The sequence below is a fragment of the Maniola jurtina genome, chromosome 16, assembly GCF_905333055.1.
Source record: "Maniola jurtina chromosome 16, ilManJurt1.1, whole genome shotgun sequence".
Taxonomy (NCBI): domain Eukaryota; kingdom Metazoa; phylum Arthropoda; class Insecta; order Lepidoptera; family Nymphalidae; genus Maniola; species Maniola jurtina.
In genome coordinates, this window is record NC_060044.1 from 6,914,096 (window position 1) to 6,928,009 (window position 13,914).

Sequence of the window (13,914 nt, forward strand, 5' to 3'; positions counted from 1 at the left end):
GGAGAGAGATCTCGGTTTACAAACTATCACGGAGTTTTCAGTGTTGGAAATAGCTAAACAAGTGTGTAGAAATAGTTATTTTATGTGTGACCGCGATGTTTTTATATAGTAAAATAGTGCTAAGTTGATAATAGCTTATGTAATGAAATAGCTAATCTTTCCAGCGTGGCTAAAAACGTTTTCGAGGATTTATTGCTTCCGACAATTAATGCAGCTAAAATTCAGGAGACAGGTCTCGGTTTGCAAACTATCACAGAGCTTTAGTTTTGAAATAGCTAAACAAGTTTGTGGAAATAGTTATTTATTGTGTGACCACAACACTGTTTTTATAGTACAATAGTGCTATATTATAGCTTATAAATAAAATAACTAATGCATAGGGATATAATTGTGGTTAGCCCCGAACTTGCTTTTACGTAGATACCTTACGTAAAAGCTTTTGTATAATATCGTATTTTTAAAGTCGTTAATGGTTGATATTTTCAAACACATTTTGAAACCTTAGATATACATACGAGTATATACTATACTTTTCATAATACTCTACTTGCCGTGGTCGATTAAGGACCTTTATAATAACTACTTTTTAGGGTTCCATAATATCCAATATATGGATACTAATATACTAATATTATTTATAATTGCGAAAGTGTATCTGTCTGTCTGTCTGTTAGCTCTTCACGGCCCACTCATTCAACCGATTTTGATATAGAGATAGCTTGCATCCCGGGGACGGATATAAGATTTATCCCGGGAAATTAAAGAGGTGCCACGGGGTGTTTAAAAATCCACGTGGACGAAATTACGGCTATCTAATTGTTAAATGAAATTAAATGAATCAATTTGTTTAATGTAAGAGCTAAGACAGCACAAACAAGTGTAAATTAAAAAATTATAACACCCCGACAAGTGAAGGTTACAGTAACTAGAAAAGAGCTGATAACTTTCAAACGGCTGAACCGATTTTCTTGGATTATAGCTAAGTACACTATCCACAAAAAAAAAACTAAATTAAAATCGGTTCATTAGTTTAGGAGCTACGATGCCACAGACAGATACACACGTCAAACTTATAACACCCCTCTTTTTGGGTTGGGGGTTAATTATGTCACGACTCTAAATAGTACTTACCACCGGGTTCGGAAAGCAGCGTCTATTAAGAAGAACCGGCAAGAAACTCAGCAGTTGCCCTTTTTACAGAGCTTGCATTCCAGGCACAAATATATCTAGACTTGGTTGATATTACAAAACTTGGTATCTCTATAACGTAGACCTCCACAAATGCTCGGGCCACATCAATGCCCACGGTTACGTTTATCAACAGGGTTTCCTGTTAGTGTAGCCGGAGCATAAGAAAAGGTTTTCAGAAATTCCAGAGCGGGTCAGCTAGTCAAAAATGTTCGGAAAAGCGGAAGATTTGCGTTCGATGAAAACGTTATTTATACATTTCGAGAACAGATTAACAGGCACTTTGGGACTTTTAAACTGATGCTCTTTTAATTTAACGCAAAATTACACTTTCATCTTCCGTATTAACTATTAAAGCATATTTACAACCGTAATAAAATTGGAGCGCAGCGAAATGCGATAGCTACGGCCTGTTCTGAAGTGAATCACATTTCTGATATCTCATTTAAAACCATTTAAAATGAGTGATATATACGGGAAAGATGCTGCTGCTTGTACGCAATTATAAATAAATAACTGTTCTATAATTCATTCGAATATTCCCGCGAATTCATTCGCATGGTTTTTTTGAATAAGTTTAAAATAAAAAAAAGCTTATTTAAATTAAAAGTTCGTATTGTTAAGAGCTTTAATCATATTTAAACATATGACATAAAAGATTACAAAGACTATTCCCACAGATTAGTCGATACTAGAGCTAATTTCTTAAACTGGACCTTTTCAAGTAAAGATTTTTATAAAAACCTGTGAGGATGATACCACCATTGTCGCAATTAAAATGCCGTATACCTACGTTGTCGTATTAGTTTACAAATTGCGAAAAACCAAATCAAATTTGAATTTCGCGGGCAGACCCGTCGCTTGCCCTTATACTTTAAGTAGATAATCCTCCTGATATTTTCCTTCATCATTAAAGCAAGTGATTACTGTTCTTAAGCATTTGAAAAAGCTTGATATTAGTAAAGGTCCGGGGCCAGATGGAATTCCACCATATTTCGTTTCAAAGTGCTCATCATGCTTGAGTTTACCGTTATTCCTTATAATTAACAAATCATTATCTAGTGGAATATTTCCCACAGCTTGGAAGACCGCTAAAGTAATACCTATATATAAAAGTGGCAACATTGAAGATGTAAGTAATTACAGACCAATTTCTATTTTGTCGGTTTTTGCTAAAATATTTGAGGCTATGATTTACCCTGTTTTAAAATATCATACAAAACATATCTTCATCAATCAACAACACGGCTTCATTACCTCAAGATCCACAAGTACAAACTTAGTCACTTACCATAACGAACTAGTCAATGCTGTAGACGCTGGTAACCAAGTTGATGCTGTTTACATGGATTTTGCAAAAGCATTTGACAAAGTATGTCACACGGTACTTCTTAAGAAATTAGCTGTCTATGGGATAAGCGGCTCCATCTTAGATTGGTTTAGGTGATATTTACAAAACAGAACTCAATATGTAGTAGTAAAAGGATTTAATTCTGACAGTTACACAGCAACTTCTGGAGTTCCCCAAGGATCACATCTTGGGCCCTGGTTATTTAATTTATTTATTAATGACCTCATAGCTTGTATTAACCATAGTAGTGCCTATCTTTTTGCAGACGATCTTAAATTGGCTAAAACTGTTAGAAGCTTAACAGATAGCACTTTACTCCAAGATGATTTAAATGCTATTACAAATTGGTGCAGTATTAATAACATGACCTTAAACGCTAAAAAATGTAATTCTATAATATTTACACGAAACCGAAACATTATTCAATCTCAATATCAAATTTACGGCACAGTCCTTAATGAATTATCAGAATTAAGGTAATTGCTATTTGACAAATCGCAAAAATGCTGTACTTTGAAGTAAATTGTTTATTTTTCTAAAGCATTAACAGCTATTAAATACATGCAATTAAAAACTTCAGTTTGTGAAGATTATAAGGGCCTCTTTTAATTTAGTATACATTATCCCAATAAATAAAAAAAACAAGTTGAAAACATTGCTGTTCGCAACTTGTTCTGTAAAAATTTACTTTAACATCTTGATACTTTGAAGCCAACCTCCAGAAAATGATATGTTTAGGTTTAACAATCAATTCGAACTGTTAGTTTTATACTAAATGTTTTTCATTTCTTAAATAATCTAAAACTAACCAAAAAACTTCTTGTGCTATTTATTTTCTTGCAGGCGCTCTATGGAATTCAGTGTCCACTGGACTGTCATGGCGGAAGGACTGTGCGCGTCATTTCGTCGCAAAATATTATTTAAAATGAATTTAAGCTTATTATTTTTGAATGAAAGTTGTGTTTATAATCGTTGAAAAATAAAATAGGGATTTTTTCATTTCTAAATGAAGCCTGCTTATATACTAAAATTTATTCTAAAGTCACGGTTTTACCAGGTAAATACTCGGAGGTTGTCATAGATTATGATGACAGATAGTAAGTGTTCTAAATAGGTATTATACCTATGTTTTTTAGGAGATAGCGCGCCTCGTTCCGGGTGCCGTGTTCCGAAATGGATTTCGTAGTAGTGCAAGTTTGGTGCAAGCCCCACATGACGGAGGGGTATGCGTCAGGCATTTCCTGTGTACAAAAAAGACCTATATTTCGGATCCATTTTTCATCACTGACATCATGCACTATTCAAAGACTGGTCTTCAAGCATTGAGGAATTTTGGACGAGAGACATCTCGAAGGTTCCCGAAGGCTGCCTAACTGAGTTAGATTTGTCGGCTAGCTAGCTTTTTTTGAAATTGGACCTACTTAGCTGGATTGTGTGTTAGAGATTTCTTATGAGATATTATATGTACATAATAATATAACCATCATAAGAAAGCTCAGATTCATGCTGCGGGCAATGGGGAGAGCCCCAATGGGCAATGGGTTGGAACGCCATTTCGGCGGCCGTGTTTCCTGCCATATATACCTTAGATACCTGCAAGCCAAGAGTGAATAGGCATCTTCTAGGTAAGCGTGCTCCAACTTGGACCTCATCATTGCTTTCTTTAAAGCATGATTGTCGTCAAGCGCAAGCGCAAAGATTCAGGCGGCGCAAACCCGTAGCATGTGGAAGACCCTATTAAAGACCTATGTTCACTGTGGACGTCTGTCGGTTGATGTTGATGATTATGTCTTTAGTGCAAGTAGTTCAGTAGTTTCAGAGTTTATCGATAACAAACAAACAAACCTTTCCTCTTCATAATATATGTACTTAGTAGCGCAAACTTGGAAAAAATCTCGTGGAAACTCTTTGATTTTCCGAGATAAATGTCATTTTACCTGGCAGCCCTAATCAATTTTATCACTGATAATAATAACTAATTCATAACCGTTAAACCTAAGAGTCAAAATCTCGTTTTTCTAGTCGAGTTCCGTAGGCTCTTTGAACTCACCGCATCCCAAGAAAACCTACCATTAGATGTAGGAATAATGGAAAGAGGTCACAACCCTCAGCAATAAAGAATACGATGCGGAGAGAGATGTCACTCTCAAGGTCTTTAAATGTATCCATGCAAAAAACCACGTCGACTGGTTGCTCCGTTGTAGCGTGATTGAATATTAAACCAACAAACACACTTTCGCATTTGAAATATGGCCAATGATTATAAGAAACAGTTTAAATCTCTCTCTGCTCTCCGAGAGACGTTAGGCAAAGTGAACACGAATTATGACACTTCTGTGTTCTTATACAAGCTTAGGTCTCTCAATTTTGTCAATTAATGTCAAATTTCTTTCTCAGATCAAAACCTAGTAAGTGGTTTAAATTCAAGAGAAGTTTAGGAACACACCTTTGAGAACACGGAAAACTTGCAGGTATGCAGGTTTCCTCACGATGTTTTCCTTCGCCGTTAAAGCAAGTGATATTAAATTGCTTAAAACGCACATAACTGAAAAGTTAGTAGAACGTGATTCCAGGATCGAACCCCCGACCTTCGATTAGGAGGCGGACGTTCTAACCACTAGGCTATGACAGTTTTTAAATTAAAGGGGTTTAAATATTTTAGTGTGAAGACTGGCCTACACATTTATTCATTACATGTGCATCATTTTCTTTTTTAGGGTTCCGTACCTCAAAATGAAAAACGGAGCTCTTAAAGGATCACTTTGTTGTCTGTCCATTTGTCCGTCCGTCCGTCAAGAAAACCTATACAGTACTTCCCGTTGATCTAGAATCACGAAATTTGTTCTCGGATTTATTCCTTTACTTGGGCTATGAGAGTTGAGACCTCTCTACCTGCCCATAATTCTAGGTTAACGGGAAATACCCTATCGGTTTCCTTGACAGACACGACAGACGGACAGACGGACAGAAAGACAGACAACAAAGTGATCCTATAAGGGTCCCGTGTTTCCTTTTGAGATATGGAACCCTAAAAACATTATGTAAGTATGCAAAGTATTTCCCTTGCAAACCATATTTAACAGTTGACATGTAGAGGTCAGAACTCCTTTTGACTTTTCCTATCTTACTTTTAAGTTTTAATGCATTATTAAGTATTTACTGTTTTGACATGGTATTTAGATAATGGGTGATATTTATTTTATTTAATCTAATTCCTTTGAAAAACTTAGTAAGGCGCATTAATCTATAAAAAACCTAGCGAGTTCATAGACTTACTATGTTTTAAAATGGTCAAAGCGACTTACTAGCTTTTAATTTTACTTTAATGTGGGTGTCCTTACAATACAACGGGACATACTATGAAAGTTAGGCTTATGACATAAAACGATTTTCGGAAAAATGACATTTACTTTGTTTTGATATGGGGCGGTCGATATAATTAGGTACTAGGGTAAAGGCTCAAGTAAATGAATAGATTGGACGTTTTTACATGTATTAAGAGCTGGAATAAAAAACCGGCTGATATACCTTTTTTAAATATTTTCTTACAAATTCTTACACTTTTTTCAATTTCAATTTCAAAACCGTGTTCCGTTCAAACCGTTCAAAAGTGCGTGTGCGTGCGTCCATGTGTGTGTGTGTGAGTGTGTGTGAGTATATACTTGTCTGTATGTTTGTACGAGTGTTTGTGAGTTTGGTATTGCGTTGTATAACCACATGAGTAGCGAACAGAGTCAAAGCTTCATATAAGCGCGCTACGATAGGTACACTACTACAAGCTTGAGGCGCGTGTGTGCGTGAGCACAGGCGCTACGTCGCGTACGGAGAAAAATCGGTTTATACCGGTTCGACCTGTGCTCAAGCTCAGGGGCTGCAGTACACGTCGCGCGTCGTGTTTTCATTTAATTTAATGTTAATGATAATAATTTAAATAGTGTTTACAATCTATTTTCTTGAACTGTCATAGATTTTGTTCAAAATCAATATCTGAGGATCCCTAGGATCACAAAACAGGAAATTGTTACCAAAACTTAAAACAGTTGGCACCATTTTGTAATTCTTTGTTAATTGACCGATTTCGTTGAAAATCGATATTTAGAGCTCCCTGGGATCACAAAATAAGAAACTGTTACCAAAATTTAAAAAAGTCGACGCCATTTTGTAATTCTTTGTTAATTGACCGATTTCGTTGAAAATCGATATTTAGAGCTCCCTGGGATCACAAAATAAGAAACTGTTACCAAAATTTAAAAAAGTCGACGCCATTTTGAAATTCTTTGTTAATTGACCGATTTCGTTCAAAATCGATATTTAGAGCTCCCTGGGATCACAAAATAAGAAACTGTTACCAAAATTTAAAAAAGTCGACGCCATTTTGAAATTCTTTGTTAATTGACCGATTTCGTTCAAAATCGATATTTAGAGCTCCCTGGGATCACAAAAAAGGAAACTGTTACCAAAATTCAAAAAAGTCGACGCCATTTTGAAATTCTTTGTTAATTGACCGATTTCGTTCAAAATCGATATTTAGAGCTCCCTGGCATCACAAAAAAGGAAACTGTTACCAAAATTTAAAAAAGTCGACGCCATTTTGAAATTCTTTGTTAATTGACCGATTTCGTTCAAAATCGATATTTAGAGCTCCCTGGGATCACAAAAAAGGAAACTGTTACCAAAATTTAAAAAAGTCGACGCCATTTTGAAATTCTTTGTTAATTGACCGATTTCGTTCAAAATCGATATTTAGAGCTCCCTGGGATCACAAAAAAGGAAACTGTTACCAAAATTCAAAAAAGTCGACGCCATTTTGAAATTCTTTGTTGATTGACCGATTTCGTTCAAAATCGATATTTAGAGCTCCCTGGCATCACAAAAAAGGAAACTGTTACCAAAATTTAAAAAAGTCGACGCCATTTTGAAATTCTTTGTTAATTGACCGATTTCGTTCAAAATCGATATTTAGAGCTCCCTGGGATCACAAAAAAGGAAACTGTTACCAAAATTTAAAAAAGTCGACGCCATTTTGAAATTCTTTGTTAATTGACCGATTTCGTTCAAAATCGATATTTAGAGCTCCCTGGGATCACAAAAAAGGAAACTGTTACCAAAATTTAAAAAAGTCGACGCCATTTTGAAATTCTTTGTTGATTGACCGATTTGGTTCAAAATCGATATTTAAAGCTCCCTGGGATCACAAAAAGGAAACTGTTACCAAAATTTAAAAAATATTTTTAACCGACTTCAAAAAAAGGAAGAGGTTCTGAATTCCTCGGTATCTTTTTTTTTTAACGTATGTTCCCCGATTACTCAAAGACGCCTGGACCGATTTGGATTTTTTTTTGTTTGATAGGGTATACTTCGCAGGTGGTCCCATATAAATTTGATGAAGATCTGATGAATATCTTCCGAGATGGAGAACGGAACTCCTCAATGGATAAGAGCAAATTGCTCGCGATCTTAATATCGATGCTCGATAATATCTTAGTAAACAGTAGGGTTTTAACTGGGTATGGCATATTATAGTACAGTGGGGCCACTAAAAATTGTGAAATAAAAAAATTTCAAAAGAAAAATAAAACCGACTTCAAAAACCACAATCACTAAAATTATTTTTACTTTTTAGTGTTTGTGGTTTTTGAAGTCGGTTTAATTTTTCTTTAGATTTTTTTTAAAATATTTATTCTGGTATTCTTCTTTCTTGGATAAGGATCCCTCTTGGGTATCCCCATTTCTCTCTGTCTTTGGTACTATCAAGCTAATTTTCTCTCGCGATTTGCACAATAGCATTAGACCAACGCGTCTTCGGTCTACCTATTTTTCTTTTGCCTGCTGGACCTGGCCAAGGGGAGATTTTTCCTGTCCTTCTTTCATCTGTAAAAATCGATACAATATGACCATTTGCATTTCAGTTTTAGGGCATGTCTCAAGGTGTCTGTAGGCTTTGTCTTTTTTCTTATGTCTTCAATTCTCACTTTGAATATTTTTTCCTTAAGTTATGCTCCTTGCCATCGCCCTTTAGCAAGTCACTATTATTCTTTTTATATTCTTTGTCTGGACCCATGTTTGGCTGGCATAGGTGAGGCATGGCAGGATGCATGTATCTGTAACGGATCTTTTAAGATGTACTGGGTAAGCTCCTTTCATTCTTTCCTTTTGTGCCCAGTACTTGTTCGAACTGATGTTAATCCGTCTGTCTACTTCCTCTTCTGCACTTGTAACGCTGAATGAGACTTGTTTTTTAAGATACATTTAGGAGCATAGGTATTGTAGTTCCAATACTTAATTGTATTTATTTGCCTGTTACTATAAATATGGCGGCTGATTGAATGAGGCCGATTGTTGTAGGTACCTCTGCGAAACTGTTCAAAAATAGTAAACTGAAGTAAGTAAGTACTACTTACAAAATTATGTCGCTTTTCATTGATAAATATGGATTTCGAAAATTTGACCACATTTCCAAATTTCGCGATATATAAAGTGGCTTCCGATTCCGAATCATTTCACTGGCATACAAAATTCAACTTTTTTGTTTTATTAGGTTTTGAAACTGTTTCTTACTAATTTGACGTCGCTGATTTCAGATCTACTTTAATTTTTTACACAGCAGCTCTAGTTTTTGAGATACAGGTACCCCCATATTTTGCACTATACTCACACTTTGTATGTTCACACTTTATTAAGATCACACAAGTAATTTCCAAAATTTATCGAGGTGTTAACATCAAGAAGAACATCTGCAAGTTATTCCAATCATTTTTGTACCATTTGGTGGCGAGTACGTATTAAAGAATGTCGTGCAAGTGTGTCTAACTTTGTAAAACAAGCATACTCGGGCTACTTTGAGAACCCATTAGCAGCTAACAGCAAGGCCTGGACTCCAAATTTTTATATGTGGAAGCTGTATTTCCTCATTGCGTTTATGAGCAAATAAGAATAGACCCTACTTTTACTAAAAAAAGTATTATAATTTGGCGCGAACCATCTAAACACCATGATGATTATTATTTCTGCATTGTGAATATAACCAGAAGAAACAGCAAAAAAATTGTTCCAAGCGACTCTATTGTAACTTGCAGTCTACAATTAGAACGATTCTGACTTCTGGTGATAAATCTGTACCTCAGCCCCAACCCAGTACCTCCAATCTACTTCAAGAACTTTCAGAAGGTAGTGACGATGTAGTGACTTTTACATCTCAACTTAGACTATTCAATCAAAATGATTTGGACCACTTAATGAGAGATCTTAGATTGTCTAAAAAGCATCAGAACATGTGGCTTCTCGGCTCAAAGGAACAAATCTGATAACATGTGTTACGGTATATTGTTCTCACTACTCTCAAAACATTCAGCAGCTGTTGTTGCACTTCCAGCGACTTGGGTGCAACATGGGCATTAAGTTTTTCTCTATTATACAGAAAGGGCTCTATTATACATTCTAAAACAGGTTTTATTTATTATTATTATGTAAAATAGTTTTTGATTTATCGCGCAAAATGTAGAAAAAAATATACAATAAGTCAAAAACTGTGAAAATCTGACATTTTTTTTTGAATTCCAAGCCGAAAATATATTTAAGAATTTATTTATTAATAGGAATCGAGAGTTTATGCACTAGATAGAGTTCGTTCATTCACTGAAATTCCCAGTTCATTTACTGGCAATTTATCCTTTTGTTAAATAAAATAAGTTATAATAATTAATACCACGCATTTTATTTGATTTTTTGATATTTAAATAATTTAAGAGTGTATACCTACTGTGTACAGACACACAAAATATAAAAATTATATATAGAACGATTCTCATATACCTTAATTTTAGGTCAATGTCAGGGTAGTCCTTATTCGTTCATTTACTGGATCTTTTACCCTCCTACGTCAAAATACTAAAAGTCCGCGTAAATTTCGCAGATTGAAATGTCTGCTTGATTAATTGTCAATAGAGGGTCATGACATGTCAAAATTGCTAGTTTGAAGGTGAAATCGTCTATGTCATTCGCATTATCTTTCCTCTTAAGAGATCTTGGTATAATATTTGATAGCAAACTAACATTTATTCCGCAAATTGAGAATGTTGTCACTAAAGCGTCAAAAATGTTGGGGTTTTTAATTCGGAATAGTAAGATATTCAAGCCAAGCACAAAAATAAAAATTTACAATACTTATATCCGAAGCATTCTGGAATATTGTAGCGTGGTTTGGTCACCTAACTATAATACTCACCAGTTGAGGATGGAACGCGTTCAAAAAAGACTTCTGAGACACCTAGCATATTCATGCAAACTACACAAACGACTTCCTAACTATAATGACAAACTGAAATATTTTAAAATGACTAGCCTAGTGACTCGCAGAAAACTCCTCGACATGACATTTCTTTATGAGACTCTAAGAAGTATAATTGATTGCCCACCACTTTTACAAGCCTTCCAGTTTAAAGTCCCACGCAGAATTCCCCGCCACGCAACCGGTCTTTTACACCAACCCATAGCCAGAACTAACCTCAAACAATTTTCCACCATATCCAGATTAACTAAAACCTACAACACAATCAGTAAAGGGGTTGACATCTTCCACAACACACTACCTAAATTCAAGAAACAAATAATAGAATTGTTAAGGACATAAATCGGTTCATATTACATACTATTACACATTACTTGTAGTTAATTTTCACCATTTGTTCATTAATAACTAGTTAGTATTTTTATTTTACTTTATTTTAAGGCATAAATTTTGTACATTGTAAACTTTTTTATTGTTTATTAATAATTATTTTTTATTTCTTTTGGCACAAGTTGTGACACCTAATTAATAAGTTATATATTTAATAATGTGTGTGTGTGTATATAGATTTAAGAATGTATTAATATTATAATTTTCTGGTGTCCTAATAAATAAATAAATAAATAAATTAAATGCATATACCCCCAAAAAAGGTCAAGGTGTTAATAAAATTATTAGCCTATCTATTACCGTAGCTTATATATAATTTACTGCCAGTTTTTCTTCATTGATGTGAATTAATAATATTGACTTTCAGGTCAGAGTGCAATGCAAATGAAAAAGCTAGAATCTATTTTCTAAGGGTGATTATATCTTGGCCAAGCGCAAACGGAAAATAAAAAAGAAGTCTCTGGTAAAACACTGTAAAAATCTACCCAAGTTCTCCGTAAGAACCCTTTTAGCATGTTTACAAATAAACAGTAAAGGCGGGCGCTTAAGGGGACGGTATATTCCAGGTATAATTTCAAATCTAGAGATGGCGATACACATTGTATCGGCATCTCTCTTAGACGCCCCTAAACCGGTTGCGCATCGCCACAGTGTAGATTATTATTTTCACATCGCTCCTGCATTTAATCATTACGTCACCCCACTTCAGTGTTTACGATGGAGTAAAAAGTCAAGTTATGTATAAGATTAAAATTCAAAGTTATAGTGATAAAAAATACTTATTATGAAATAATTAAAAATTTATTTAAAAAAATTAATCTGTAGGTATCATCAGAATCGATTACATTCGACTTCGCTGGGTTACTTTATTGTAATATATAACATTGCGTATCTATAAAAAATATGTGTACAAGTTAAATATTGTTTTATATACTACTAGAGGATCCCTGCGGCTTCGCCTGCGTTGATTTCGGTTTTTTTGAATCCCGTAGGAACTCTTCATTTTTCCGGGATAAAAAGTAGCCTATGTCCTTCTCCGGGATGTATCCCAAGTCTGTACCAAATTTCATTAAAATCGGTTCAGTGGTTGGGCCGTGAAAACGTAGCAGACAGACAGACACACTTTCGCATTTATAATATTAGTATGGATTTTAATGCACACTGTTGCCAAGTTACTATCATTAGTTAGTAAACAGTCACTGATAAAAAAAAAACAACAATATTATAATGTACTTTTATTGTTTTGTCAACAACGAGAAATAATGAATGAGATCTATTTACAATCATGCTAATAGGAGTCTTTTTCAACCTGTATGCTTATTATAGTAGGAGATTTAACATTTCACCAACTTTCATAGAATGAGATCACACACACACAGTAACATTAAATTAAAATGGGCCTAAATAACCTTGACTTAAGGTCCTAAATTCAATTACACCGATTTTAATTTCTGGTTCTGTCTGACTGGCTATACATGAATGGATTAATTTGAGCTATAAAACAAGGCGGTTAAGGTCTATTTTACGTTAACGTTCTCATTATAAACCCCTATCTGCCAGTTTTGGTCATTACTGTGGTGACCATTACATTTGGCCTTGAAAGAAGATACTTCACATGGATAAAAGATTATAGCATGGACAAGTCCAAGTTTCTGAAATTTTCACTTATTGATAATGATAATACTGTCATTCCTAATTACTTACATTTATAAGTAAATCTAATATTTTCTATATCTTATTGCTATTATAGATGCTGAGATTATAGAAATTACACTCAACTGAAATTCAATGAAAATATAGTTAGCACGGACATTACACAAGTAACTATTTATTGCATTTCACTAATTACCGAGATCGTAAAATCCTATTTTTTCATATTATCAAAACGTTTACAGTAAAAAAATATCACACGCGCTAGGCGTGCAAAAACACCTGAAAGAGATTATATGCACCTGCAGCCATAACAGGATAACATTATAATATATTTCGTGTTGTATAAAAAGCTGTTTTGTTTATAATCCTTGTTTTTGTTTATTCAATATGGTTACAGTCAAACCGGCCCGCTCGGAGCTAATAGCCATAAAAGTTAACTAATTAGGTGAAATATTCCAAAAGAGCATAAGTAGGTATGTACACATTCAATACGCTAACTTAACTGTTTACGTTAAGGTTCAAAGTCAAAGCGCTGGAGAAATGTTTTTATATGATACTGAACAAAGTCAAGACAGAGATTAAAATATTTTATAGCTTTTTTGTTATATTCAGATTCGGGCCATTGATTCAAATTTTAAATTTGTAGTAATTATTTTCTCTAATTCAGAAGCTGAGCTCTTTTTCTGGATGCCTATCATTAGGCATCCAGAAAAAGAGGTCATTACCTTTTCGCTAAAAGACAATTTTACGTTGACTGACATGAAAGCAAAGTGCCTAGTAAGCCAATAGATAATTCAGCTAGATGACATCAAAGCAGATTACCCAGTCAGCAGAGAGTCAACTTAGCTGTACGCCATAAAAACAGAATGCACAAGTAGCAAAACGTCTGGAATTGTGAATAGTCTGTATGATTAGAACACCTCATTAGCCAAACGTCAAATTACATAGTTGGATGACATAAACGCTGAATGAGATAGTATCTAAAACGTCTGGAAAAGTAAATAGTCTAAATGGGCTGTTGCTTGCTCCTTTTTTAATTTTTAAC

At 34.5% G+C, this 13,914-nt stretch overlaps 1 protein-coding gene and 1 long non-coding RNA gene across 2 annotated transcripts in view; both read right to left on the bottom strand.

Moving 5' to 3' along the window:
• LOC123873283 overlaps window positions 1–13,914 on the bottom strand; it is a 272,851-nt gene that overhangs the window by 180,406 nt on the left and 78,531 nt on the right. The window lies entirely within an intron of this gene.
• On the bottom strand, window positions 1,921–11,046 carry LOC123873290. The gene is made up of 3 exons (XR_006797654.1): window positions 10,987–11,046; window positions 7,855–7,856; window positions 1,921–1,932 (listed from the first exon to the last, which is right to left on the bottom strand). It is a non-coding gene; the product is annotated as an uncharacterized LOC123873290 (long non-coding RNA).